The following is a 14,461-nucleotide window of genomic DNA, read 5'->3' as shown; positions in this document are numbered from 1 at the left end:
CAGATGGGTGCCAGGTACCGGGGGCGCAGCGGATGCACAGCCTCAGCTGGGGAGGAATTTGCATTTCATGCCTTACCTACACGTAATAATGCTAAGGAATTATAGTCAAAAACAATAATAAAAAGATGAATTATTAAATGCCAATTATGCAATATGGCATTGCTCCTCCAATTTGTTTTGGCGATAGATTGTCTTCCTTGTATTTTCTATTTACCGACTGCAATTATTCATTCACACTTAAATTATTAATGTTTTACCACGTTCAACACCTAATAACGAATCGAGGGTCTACGTGTCAAACTTTTCCTCCTGTCCCTCTTGTAGCACCTGCACCTGTTGGTTCCGTTCAGAGTTTGCCTTAGAGCAGAATGACTTTCCCTTCAAGACCGGAGACACACGCGGAACTTTTGTTTCCGGTGACTATGTTCAATACATTCCCCAATCCGAGATGAAAGAGATTATTTTATGATTTGGTTCCTTCCCACCCCCCCCCCAAAAAAACCCAATGGCATGATATTTACTGGTACATAATAAAACAAGATAATGTTTTGGGAAAAAATAAAGTAAAGGACAGGCTTTAGAACAATAAAAGGGATTTTGCTTTAGTCAACAAAAAGTGCAGTAATATCTCATTAAGCTGATTAGTATGCTGCTTAGAAACAGTACTAGGTGCTGTAACACATGATTATAATCATAAAAATCCTTCAGTGTTTGCAAGGAAGCATTAACGAGGTATATTAAATTTTAAGGAGACTGCGAGTAGCGGCTTTGCAAACCTCAGAGATTAAGATTTAACCCTTATGTTACGAAACACTGTTATTTTGTCATTTGGTAACTGTGCCCATCAAAAGAAGTATAAATTATCTGGTGACGGAATCTTTGTGGATGGTCCAGGCTGTTCATTTTGGGGTAGGGGGGAAGACTCACACCATTTAATGGGCTCTCCCTGTCTTTCCACTGGCATGATATCGCAGGCAGGGACTTTGATTGGGTTTAAAGAGATCCTTTATAGAACTAGATAAAAACCAATTAAAATCCAGGGATGATGCCATAGGAAGTCTCAACCAAGTTTGAGTGTTTTTAATAACTTTCCCAACATACAGTAATGAGTACAAATTGTACCTGCGGTATGTGTTTTGCAGAAAATTAGAACTCAAAGCTGTTTGTTAAACACTAACACTCAAAGCTGGTCTGCATAATTGCTTTTAATGCTCCTCTCTGCCCCCCCCCCTTCAAGCCTGTGCAAACCTGTGAAGGCCACACTGCTCGGGGGCGGGGTGGAAGGAATGTGGAGCACATGCCCCACTCCCCATCACAGCTTGCGAGGAGCTCAGCTTTGAAAGGCAATGAACCCATGCCTGGGTCCTTCCCTTTCCAGGTCTGTCTCCCACCTGAAGAAGTCCAAATTCGCTTCCTGCCATTGGAACCGTTTTTTGCACATCCCGATGTTTACATGTGTCGGCTAGCCAGGTGGTCTAGGAGCAGAGCTTAACCCCAGCCAGGACTGATTCCTGGGCCAAGCAGTTCCCTCGGGGGACCGGTGGGGACAGAGCTCAACTGTGCAGGAAGCGCATTCAGCCCTGGGGGGTGGGGGTGGGGTATCTGCTACCTACCGGGACTCCTGCCAGGCAGACTGTGCCTGGCATGGAGGGTCGCCAACGGGAGACCTGGCTTCCTTGGCAAGAGGACAGGGGCTGTGAGTCCATCTTGCAAGAGAGGGAAGAAAAAGACATGAATGTTTATTTGCAGGAGAGAAGAACACTGCAGCCATAGTGCGGGGCTAGCGACGTCCATGAATGATGACATGGACCCCTGCATACACTCGTATGCACATACAGGCACATGGTCACTTGCAGTAGAAAAAGGCTTCTAATTCGCCATCTTTCCTTCTTGTTTCTGATGGCGGTCTATATGCAAATTAAAAAAAAAAAAAGTCCATTTTGGAGACTGGTCAGAAAGGAGTACTTTGTCATGGAGATTCTTGCATTCATTCATCAAAATTGCTGAGTTCCCACTGTATGCCAGGCCCTGTCCCTGGTGCTTAGGACACCATGGTGGACAAGAGTGGCCAGCCCCAGGGCTCATGGCACCCACTGAGCAGGAGGAAGGAGCAGGCCCAGTGTGTAGAAGTTGCTAGGGCAGGACTGGAGCCTGGAAGACCCCATGCAGGGATGCTCACAGCCCCCAGAGCCCTGTCTGGAGCTCCTTCTTCACCTTCAAGCTCCATCCAGCTGTGCTGGCTCCTCTCCCAAGCAAACATGGATCATGACCCTGAAGCCACTTGGGAGTGCTCAGAATTCCACCCAACAGCTCTGGGGAAGTTTGGAAAGTCCAAAGCCAACATGGCTGGCCCACGTCCAATGGCTGCCCAGTTGGCCTTCTCTGAAGACATGAATCCAGAAAGACAGGCTATTTTCAGGTTGCTGCTGATGAGCTGACGCCAATTCAGCAGGAGGGAGAGGAGGCTGAATGTGCAATACGGCGAGACTACAAATCAGGCTGGATAAGGGGCGTCAAGTTGAAGACCATCCCCCACCCCCATTTGTGCTGGGTAAGTATCAACTCAAGTTGTTAAATAATGAACATGGGGAATTTGTAAGTTAGGTTTGGATATAGAATTTTTTTATTCTGTCAATTTTTTTTTTTTTTCCAGTCAAGAAAGCTTTTTTAAGGAACTTGTCTTCAGGTGCCATGCTGAAGCCTCAGCTGATAGGAGGAAGAATGTTCTAGAATGTGCAAAGGTACAGTTGGCTCCTCGTTCCCTCAACAAGGTCTCACATAACCCCTCCTCACAAAAACCACCATGCTTCCCTTGTCGGAGGCTGCCCCCCCCAGCCTCTCTTTACCCATCACTTTATTTCCTTCTTCACAACACTTATCACTAGGGCAACGTTTTGTCATTGACCTTTTACAAATGTGCTTCTTTTCCATGAAGGCAAGATCACAGTGGCAGCCTCCAGGCCCAGGACAGAGCTAGCCCACTGTAAGTTCAGCATTTTCTGGCCAAAAGGATGAATGAAGAAAGATACCCTATAAATACAGCCCATTAAAAAAAAGCTAGCCCTGTAGGGAAAACACTCTCCTCCCAACCTCATGTGACCCAAACTCAGCTTTTGCACATCCGTGAACATTCACTTTCAGAATGTCAGATTTGGAAGGGTCTCTGGCTGACTTAGAACCTAGGGGTTCTAAAACCACTAAGGGAGAATCGCACCACTAGCTCTTTCTATTATATATGCTCACAGTGACCATCCCAGGCCTGGACCTCCACTGAGCAGCAATCCCCCCTGAGAACTTGACCACTCATTGGGGGGGCCCACGGGAGAACTCGAAATTTTGGCAGAGCTGGCCGGCTCCCAAGAAGATGCTCTGAGAATTACAGCCCTTGGCCCTGGAGTGAACCCAGGTGAAGTCCACACAGAACCCCACCCTGAAGAATGGCCTGGCCAGACAATTACCCTCAAATGTTTGGTCAGACCCAGCACCCCATGATTCTGTGAGCAGGTGCAGACACTGTGATGGGTCAGTCGTAATCAATGCCAGTCGCCAGACTCAGAGCAAGAAAGGGGAGAGTGAGTTCTTGGAAAGAGCGCGGGGTAATTGGTGTGCTGTCCCTGGGCCAAAGCAGCCCAGGCAGGATGAGCTGGCCCCAGGCCCGGCCTGGGACTCACAAAACCTGGGTCGGCCCCAATTTCTCCAGCCTTGACACTTCACCCATCCGGGATTCATTTACCCCTTATGTCAGTCTTTTAGTAAATACTTGCCAGGGCCCTTCTATGTACCTGCCGTCGAGGGCCTCTGGGGTCCAAGGGGCCAGTACAGGCAAGGCCACCAATATAACAGGAAGCAATGAAAAGGCTCAGAGAGGCTGAACACACAGTTTAAACAAAGGAGTAACCACGACAGCTTTGGCACATAAGTGTGTGTGTGTGTGTGTGTGTGTGTGTGTGTGCACGCGCGCACACATGTACATGTGTATATGTGTGTGCACAAGTATGTCTGTGTTGGGGGAAAGGCAGGGATTCCCTAAGTAGCAGTGCTCTAGAAACTTACACAAATGCACACCCTGGGAAACTCAGGGATCATCAATCCCCCTGTTAAGGGATTGGATCTCACCACAGCCCTAAGAGCTCATGGGGCCAGGGAGGTGAGTTTCTCTGTGGGGGCTCACCATTCTGATGGAAGGAAGCATTAGTCCTTTCCCCCCAGACCTCAGGGAGCAAGCATAGGGAGAGTTGCCTTCCCTTTGGGACCACACTGTTCCCTCCCAGGCCCTGCAGCGAATGGCTGTTAGTGTCTCAGGCCGGGTCTCCTGGCACAAGACACTCCCTCTCTCCTGATAGCTTGAATAGATGAAATCCACATGCAGCACACCCCTACATCCCCCCACCCCACCCCACCCCCGCTTCCTTGCTCACAGTTCCAGGGAGCACTTACTCCCATGTGCCCAACCTATCCTTCTCTCCCTGGCCTGGGCTCTGGCCTCATTATCCCAACACCCAGCACCTGAGGGACCCACACAAGGATGCCAGGACCTAGGAGAGGGCTGGCCATCATCCTGGGCTTAAGGCCAATTCCTTCTGAGGAACCTATACAGTAACTCCTTGGACTCTCCCACCCTGATAGGAAAACCCTTGGTACAATTAAAAACAAGTAAACAAACCCCCAAACTCTGAGAACAGCTGGCCCCTGGCCTTTCAGCTCAGGGCTCCAGCCCAAAGCATGATGGGAAGATCAGTACACCTTGGTTGACTCATGAAAGGAATCAATGCGTAGGTAATTTACCTAAATGGGGAAAGAAAGGCAGCCAAGTCTGGACAGTTGGAGGCCACTGTAAATGGCTGAATCAGGTACACCAACCCCCACCCCCACCATGGGAACACTCCAACGTTCCACCCCCGTCCTGATCTTGCCTGCTCCCCAGGGTCACGGTGGGGCACCGCTGGTCCTCAAGGTGACTGTCAATATTGACAAAGAACCAGGCATGGGCGTAAGTCCCAGCCACGATGGTATTTTCCTCACCACCCTGTGGAAATGCCTGGGCCCTACGTCTGAGCACGGGCAGGACCCCCGTTGAAAGCTTCAGAAGGCTAGAGGTTTTCTCCACGAGCTGGGCAACTTCGCATTTCATACCAGCGTATTCTCAGCCCAGGGAATCCACCATTGGGTGCACAGATTATCAAAATACATTCTCTCTCATCATTCCCATCATTGCAGGTACAGTGAGCCATTCAGCTGCCTTTGATGGTGCTAATGGTTATTTTGATTTTGTATTTCTGCCTTCAAAACTATTTCCTGTGATATCAATGACAAAAGTTTTCACTTAACTCTTCCAATAGAGAACCTAATTGTATCTTTCACTCAAAATGAAATTTAAAACTATCAGGACACCAGAGATGCCAGCTGCTACGAGTCTAAATAAATTTTACACAAAAACACAGTTTCATTTTGCTAGCACAGAAAAAAGAAAGTAATCTTATGAATAGTCCAAAAAATATAGATCTTGCCAGTAAGTTGCATGAACGAGTTTTATCCTTATACCATGAAAAAGAATAGTTGGGAAATGAAATGACTTTCAAAATAACCATTTCAACTGGGTTTTTAAAAATCAAATATTGTTGTCTAGCCAAGCACAACTAAATATTCCCTTTTTTATCAATGTGGGTAAAAGCGCTGCCTTGGAAAAAGTACGAGTCCTACCGCTCCCAACTGCCGGGCAGAGGAGAGATGTGGGTTCCCAGAGAGGGATCCAAACGCCACCGTAGGGCTCGTGACACGCTGTTCTGGTAGTAGGTGGACCCCCTCTCTTCAGACTTAAGTGACCCTCCACCCTTCCCCACAACCCATCTTGCTTTCTTACACTTTGGGTAAGCAGTAATTAAGACAACTTCACCTAGAATACAATGGCTTCTTATTAAATCCTATTTTCCAATTGTTGTAGCTCAAACTGTTTAACCAAGGTTGTTATAAGCATAATACACTCCTGTTCTGAAATACAGAACACCAGACTACTGAACCTTTTCAGGGTCATTAAACAGCTGTAAACATTATTACAAAAATAAACCAGAGATTTCATGCTTACATTTTGGCCTAGAGCTTGCTATGCTGAGCAAGTACATTTTTTCATCTCTTACAATCAACGCTGGTGACATTTGGGCATCCAAACAAATTACATCACAAACATTACTGAGGTGGGCAGGATACTGAGTGGTTTATTTGCCAGATGATTAATAGATAAACAGGAGGGCAGTTCGGGTGACCTGTTCTGTTTTGACTGATGTGTAGACCATGCTACATACAGGGCCAGAAACAGTTAAATCCTTGCTGAATTTATTAATGAAAAGACGATATTCAAATAGGGCCGTGGAGAATGGTGATTGTGTGACCAGAAGAGCAGAGCTGGAGATTATGGTTGAACTCACCAACTTCCCCTTGGGCATGGAATGGGGGTCAAATTCAGGGCCTTAGCAGCCTTGGATGGGGAGTGGGACCCTGCCGGACCAGCTTCATGTATGGCCCCATAGAGTCCCCAGCAGCTTCCCCACTGGGGGATGGGAGTTGGAGGACTTAGAAGAAGAAAAAAACCAAAAGTATCCTCTCTTGGAAGACTTCAGATGATTTCAAAATTCTCAAGGTTGAATGCATGCTGGCTTTTGCAGACTGGGTTGAAACTATAGCCAGAATTGAATTGTCTGTGAGCATAACAGACAGGAAAGGAAAATACTCACAAAGTGTACCCCTGGTCATATTTTCATGGTATAGAAGACTTCCAGTCTGAGTTCCTGGCCCACTCTCTGTCCCACAGGCAAACAGATACTGGGATGGAATCTGGACAAAGGGTGGTTGTGAAGACCATGGATGTGTTAGGCAGAACCATCATCATCATCACCTTTACCACCACTGTCACCAGTGTCATCACCTTCACCACAGCCACCCATCCATCATCATCACCTTCACCACCACTGTTCCCATCAGCATCTTCTTAATCATAGCTATCACATCATCATCATCACTTTCACCATCACCACCATCATCACGATTGTCATTTCCATCACCTTCACCATCATCATCTTCATCATATTTATCACATCATCATCACCTTCACCACCACCACTGCCACTACTGTCATCACCATCACCATCATCCATCACCATCACCTCCACCACATTGTCACAACTGGCATCATCATGACCATGACCATCAACATCATCACCTTCACCACCACTGTCATCACCTTCACCATCATCATCTTTACCACCACCATGACCACTGTCATCACCATCACCATCATTATCACTTTCACCACCACCACCACTGTCTTCACTGTCATCAGCTTCACCATCACCATCAACACCATCATCATCACCACCATCATTGTCCCCATCATCATCTTCTTTGTCATAGATATCACATCACCATCATCATCACCATCACCACCACCACATTGCCCAACTGTCATCACATTACCATCACCATCATCACCATTGCCATTGCCTTCATCACCACCACTGTCACACTGTCATCACTGTCACCATAATCATTGCTTTCACCACCACTACTGTCACCATCATCTTCATCATAGCTACCCCATCTTCATCATCATCACCTTCACCATCACCCCATCATCACCACTGTCCTCTTCATCACCTTCATCATCACCATCATCTTCATCATCATCACCTTCACCATTGTCACCACTGTCATCACCTTTATGACAGCTATCACATCACCATCACCCCATTGTTACCTTCATCATCTTCACCATCACCATCATCACCACTGTCATCCTCTTTACTGTAGCCATCATCACCATTACTACCATCCACATCAGCAACAGTGTCCTCCTCCTCTTCCACATCACAATACCACGTGCCAGCACAACACTGTGCTACGTACTTCACATGATTATCGCATTTAACCATGTACAACCTTCGAATGCTAGGTATTCAACTACCCCCATACTAAAAAAGAGGAAACTCAGGAAAAGAGGCTCAGGAAATTTAAAGCCAACAAGGCCACATGACTGGAGAGTCTGACTCCAGAGCCCAAAGAAGACATGTTGGTGGGCAGGCTGGCTTCCCATGTCCATACCACATTAGTCGTGCTGACCTGAATGCTGACAGATGCCAGCCCCCTCATTGGCAAACTGTGTAGAAACAGGAAGCCACACAGTTCAGGAAAAGCTTAAAGGAGGCCAAGCAGCCAGAGCCCTCACAAACTCGTGTGCTAGGAAATGGAAACGTGCAGTATACTCCAGAGAAAACCACCCAGGGTGCTAGCATGGGTGGGGGTGGGGTACACGAAGGCACCACAGATCCAGAAATGGGAAGAGTCTGTTGCTCACCTGCTGGGGAGGGTGTCACAAGAATTTCTTTATCTGATCTTATTGTCTTAGTGTCCAGAAGGTGGATCTATTTCTTATTCCACGTTCTCCTGTCCTGGGTCAGATGGGTTATTCCCCAGCCAGACCGGAAAGAGAATGGCACCTGAAGGGCCATGAACATGCATCCAATTGCACAAACTCTTCCACAGGTAGTGGACCGTGGCTACCTGTCTGAGTCCCAACTTCACTGTCTCTAAAATGAGCTGATGTTAGCTGTCCTGCACACTTGACAAGGTTTGGAGAAGGTGAATGGGATTATGGGAGAGAAAACATGGAGCTTAAATTATAGAAGATTGTGCCTGTCCAAGGATCTTTCTCATGTGCTGGCCACATCTTCAGCCCAGGCTTCTGGAGCCGAAAAGACCTTTTATCTGGGGCTAGAATAAATCCTAAGAGGAGAAGGACACAACCAAGGCACAATCAAAGCCTATAAACGCAGTGATAAAAACCTCACTTACTGCCGACTTCACTGGTGCAGCGTGAAGTGGGACTTAGATCATTTAGTGACATTTGTCAATGCCTGCATGTGACAAGAAGCGGACCAGCCACCAGCAAGACCAGATTCTTGCCTTGGAAAGCTGACTCAGGGAAGGGGAGAGAGTTACCCCCACGAGGAGCACAGACTGGGGGCAGGTGCTAGAGGGGGACATCTACAACATGCCGTGGGACTGGGTGCAGGCGGGAGGGTGCAGCGGGGACCAGGGAAGGGACACCTGTGAGGAGAACAACCAGGAAGAGGTCAGTCCTTGCCTGAGCTTGGAGGAGGTCACTCGACACAGAAAGATGGAAGGGCTTAGAGGACGGAGGGAAGAGAATGTGCAAAATGGAGACCTAAGCATGGAATGTTCTAGGGGATGATAGGAGATAGGGTGGACATGGCAGGCCAGGTGCACACCTGAACATCAGTCCATGGAATTCATATTTGCGGCATAATGGGGGGTTCAGGAAGCTTCTGTGAGAGTTGTTAGAGAACACATGCTCTACCGCCATTGTGACACACTAGTAGTTTCCTACTACTTTGGATCAGAGGAGATGAAGGAAAACAGAGGGTGAAAATAAACTCCCGAACACAACCCCAACATCCGAAGGCTAAAGTTCTCGCTGTGGCGAGGGAGTGCTCCCTGCGCCCAAGAGGAAAGACCGCTCAGAGTTTGGAAGCAGACATTGAGCTCCTCTCTTCTTTGTAACAGCAAAAAAAAATAAGTGAAAGAAGGACTGCTCCCCCTATCTCCTGGCAGCTCACCCCCACCTCTCCACATGCGGACACCCAGATTTGTCCTTCATGCGCCATCCTGGGGTCGCCTATTCCAGGAAGCCTTCCTGGAATTGCCCCAGGCTGGAGGTGAGACTCTGTCTCCAAAGTTGTCATGCAGTTTCTCTAGAACCGTTAGGACACATTCATAATGCACTTGGAAGCGCGCCAATAAGGAGGTCACGGCATTTCTTTTCCTAGGCTGGAGCTTTGGGACAACAAGGATCCTAGGAGCCCCTGTCTGTAGCACCTGGGGCAATAGTCCCACGAAAAAATGGTCCTTTAAGCCTCTGAGGATCACAAGGCAGGGAAGGGAGGTAGCCGGAAGCCTCCTAAGAATGGTCGGCCTTTTGTGAGCAAAGCCCCAGGGCTCTCCCCGCAGAATGCAGGCCACCGAGTGGTACGTCCCTGTCTCCCAGATGCGATGATTTGGGAAGGAAATGGCCCCCTAATTTGTTGTAATTGATTTATCTGAACTGTGTCCACCTCATCAGGGAAAGCAACACACTGTCCACACACACATACGCATGCACACACACACACGCGCGCGCGTGCGTGCTTTTAATGAATGACCTACCTTTAAAATATCACAAACCTGAAAAAGATACCAGCAGTTGTCATGAAGTGTATTGATTCTTTCTCCCGCTGCCTTTCTCTCTCTCTTTTTAACCAGACTTGGTCATGGCAGGAAGTTAGATATTTAATCCCCTATTAACCCGCCCTGGCTCCCTGCTCAGCCTCAGCACACAACCGCTGCCCTAGAACAAAACCGGGGGCCCGGCACCCCCAGGACTCCCGGCAGCGCCTCCCTCCCGGAGAGCAGCAGCAAAAATGGGGTGCGGGGCCCAGCTCCCCGTCCCCACCTTTCACCCCGATTAGAGCCATTTACATTTGAGCACTTCTGGACGAGGATATTGTGTCGAACACTTGATTTTCACTCCACAGAAGCCTCAGATTTGATTCGGAGCAAAACTAAGTATAATGTAGAATGCACATATGCAAGAGTGATCAAAGAGGGCCTGATTGTGAAATATTCATAGAAGTCGGCCCAGGGAGATTCGTTCACAGGGGCACCTGTCGAAGACAGCAGCTCAGACACACATCGTCTCCTGAGTACACACAATCATTAACTGAGCACAGAATCGAGGCCCACGAGTGGAACCCCTGCCGCCCGCAGTTCTCGGGCTCAGGCCAACCGATGGGGCCTCTCCAGGCCAGGCTGGGACTTTGGTCCTTTTTGCCTCTTGGGGTCCGCAGTTCAGCATCTCCGGGTCCTGGGCAGGTCACCAGACTGGCCTCGCCTGGCCTCTGCTGGGCCAGACTCTCAGGAGGGGAGGGAAGACCAGCCCACCAGTCCCTGACCGAAGCAGCGGGAACATCTGCCATGGGGAAGGGCAGCACATTGGCCAAATGCCCTCACAGGGGGCTGCTGGGAGCGACTTTGCCAGCAGTGGGTGTTGCTATCCCACAGAGACGGACTCCAGGGACAGACACGGATTTCTGACCACTATTAGGAGAAAAGAGGGAGCAAAGACAGACTCCCCAGCTCACACGTGCTTAAGGAGGGAGCAGCACCCTGTGCCCTATCTTATTTAAGCCTATGAGTATTTGAGAAGAGGACCCTCTATTCTTGGGGAGCTGATGAGGGAACTTGGCTTTGGTGCACGTCGCTGTCTCTGTCTGGAGCACTCTCCCTGCAACCCACACCCCCAACCCCTTGATCCCTATGCTCCGTCATCTGGTGAAGATTAAACGCCCCCTCATCCAGGAAGCCATCCAAGATACCCAAGGGGAGGGCAGGAGCTCTCCTGTCTGTCTGTCCTGCCCCTCACAATGGCTTTCATCCTGGGCTGGGTTTCTCTGTATGAGGGTCCAGAAGCTCCCTGTGGGGGAAGGCCATGAGCACTGCTTCTCTGGGTGCCTCCAGCAGGGGCACTGAGCCAGGCCCAGAGGAGGCACTCAGTTAATATCTGCTGAATGCGTGCAGGAAGGAGCAAGCACACGGATAAATGATTGAACGAGGAAGTGAAGGAACAAGGAACAGAGCAATCCAGAAAGGGTGCAGGCTGAGAGAAGAGAGGCGATGGCCGGGGAGGAAGACAGACCACAGCCCACACCTGCACCGTGGGGACGGACCCTGCTCTCTGCTCCTCAAGACACAAACCAGGTGAGGGGTTGGCCTGATAGTGCCTGATCTCAAGTGTCACCCTATCCACGTACCTCTCCCAGTCCCCCACACTTTACACCCCCCCCCATGAAGGGTGAATCCCACTCCATCTCATGATGGATAACCTGGGTCCCTGTCTCCAGCTGGGACCTCCGTGGACCTGTATCTAACCCAAACCCAATGCTTTGCATGCAATATGAACCTACAAATTCTGGCTGGGTGAATTCTGATTCATCCCTCCCCCCCCCTCCACCACCCCGCACCTGCCCTTCGCAAACCCCACACTCCTTTTCTGACGCCTGTGCTCCCTTCGGCACTTTTGCACTTGCCCACAGAGACATTCGTTCGTTCATTTCCCCTGCATTTCCTGACCATCCCCTGTGTGCCAGGCACTGTGCTGGGCTCTGCAGAGAAAAGAATCGGAAGTAGCCTACTCTTCCAAACCTCACCATCAGAAAGGGCAGACGGAGCCGGAACATCAGCCCAGAGATCATGATAACGTTCGAGGGCTGTTTACTCACAAAGGGTCAGGGAACTAGCAGCTTTGAGGGTAGCTATCATACCTTGTCCTGCTGTCTCTGAGTGCCCAGCAAAGGGGGGGGAGCGGGGGAGGGGAGGGCTTGGGGACGGGTCTGTTGTCAGCATGACACTGCCTCTGAAGCCTCATACACTCTGAATCCTGGCTGATTTCTCCCCCCCAACCCCAGATCACGTCACTCCGAAATCCAGGTCCTTGAAGAACAGAATGCCCTCTCCCTCTGACAGTGCCCTCCAGGGAACAGGGTTCCTTGTGCCTGGAATAGCAGCGGGCCTGTGCGTCCCAGAAAACTGGCTGCCCCCCACACCTACACCAGTAGGTCTGCAACCCCTCCCACAGGCTGCTCTCCATCCCACCCTGGAACCAACTCCCAGCCCAGCCCAGACGGCCAGCCGTGTGCCCTCGGGTGCGCGGCCCGTCTCTGAGTCACAGCTTCGCATCTACAACATGAGCGGGCTGCCGGGCTCATCGCTGCCCTCAGACTCTCCTCCTGCCTCCTGATTTATGCTTCTGTGGCCCACCTGACAGGAAGAGGCGTCCCAGCCAAGCCCTGATCCTGAACCATCACCAATCACAGAGAACGGCTGGAGTTGAACTTCACCGATGCTGAACACCGGGGAAACATTAAAAATGAAGCAATTAACGTTTCTCTTCTGACGAGGGAGGAAATGCCATCCATGGGCTGGTCTGGGGCCATCGGCATGGGGTCGGTCCACCCTGCCCTGGACAGGCTGCACTTTATTGTCACGATCATGACAACAAGGGACCTGGACAAGAGGTCTTTTCTCGGGGGAAGCTTTCCAGAAGCCCAGGGCATTCTTAGTGTGGGGGTAGGAGCTCCATGAGCAGCAAATGGCATCTAGAAGGGACACTGGTCCACAGCGGGGGTGGCTAGTGTTACTCTTTGGGGTCCCCCCAGGGGCCTCTTTTCTGGGATGCCATGTGACAAATGAAAAATGGTGGCTGCCACCAGAGGTGAACTGTGTCTTAACCCAATGAACAGGAAGCCCAGAAGCTGCAAGGTGGTATTTCCTCATTGATGGGTCTGGGATGGAGAGCAATAGTGAGGTCCTTTGGGCCAGGGGCCTGCAGCTGCGCCCAGCACAGAGCAAGCCCTCCGTAGAGGTTCCTGCACTGTCCCCTCTTCTGTGACCACAGTGACTTTGTGCTCACCATGCACTGTTGGGCCGTCCACACACCTGCCTCTCCTGGTCCTGGTCAGTCCCACTGCAAGGCCCCCTAGAAGCCAAACACTCCCAGGGCCTGTGTGGTTGCCAAGGGGTTAATAACCTCACCTTTCTTATTTTTACAAGCGTCTGCAGCTCAGGAGGAAACGGCAAACACCCCCCACTTGAAATCTGGACAAAAGGCCTGCGAAGGCAGTTCATGGAAGAAATGGAATTGGCTGATGACCACAGAAATGTCACTCCTCATGGGACAACAAGAAGACTCCAGACAATAGCAAGGTCCCATTTGAAAATAATTCTATTACAGATGATATCCAGACCTTGTGAGAACCCTAAATTTCCTCCACAGAATCATGGCACCCCCGCAAAGTGGGGCATGGGAGAAGGGAACATGTCCTTGTTCCGAGCACAGCTCCCCTGCCGAAGTCGGACGCCCAGAGCTACCATGCAGAGCTCTCGAAAGAAGCCAAGCCAGGAAAGGGAGCATTCTAGACAGCACTCTCACACCTGTGCTGGGAACTAAAGGAAGAGAAAAAGGCCCTGGTGTTAAAAGAGGTAGCCTGTGATTTCTGCTTTACCCAGAGAACCCTCTTAGAAAACCTCCAACAGTCCTGCCAAGGAAGCGAGCCTCCCTGGGCAGCAGGTTGTGCACGGAACAAATGTCACGGTCTCACCGCAGCACAGCTAACCGGAGCTCCTGCCAGAGACTTCCACAAACGGCCATCCCCATCCCCCATCCAGTCTCCCTCACCACCACTCTCCTCCACATTCTCCTGGACTGCTTGGGAAGCACTTCTCCACCCCATGAGGGAGATCTGCGCACAACTTCTCTCTTTGCCCAGGGATGCTACTCGAGGGCAAGGAGGCACAGAGGATGGTAGAGTGGTGCAAAGCCGGAGAAGTCTGATGTGCCCATTTTATTGATAGGTATACA

The 14,461-nt window shown here is 50.1% G+C and overlaps 1 protein-coding gene across 13 annotated transcripts in view; it reads right to left on the bottom strand.

The window, feature by feature from the left end:
* The window catches only part of ZNF536 (zinc finger protein 536), a 423,689-nt gene that overhangs the window by 231,785 nt on the left and 177,443 nt on the right, over positions 1–14,461 (bottom strand). The gene's annotated exons all lie outside the window — the stretch shown is intronic.

This window comes from Mustela nivalis, assembly GCF_964662115.1.
Source record: "Mustela nivalis genome assembly, chromosome: 18".
NCBI classification, from domain to species: Eukaryota; Metazoa; Chordata; class Mammalia; order Carnivora; family Mustelidae; genus Mustela; species Mustela nivalis.
The sequence above is the reverse complement of the archived record's forward strand: the minus strand, read 5'-3'. Positions and strand labels throughout refer to the sequence as shown.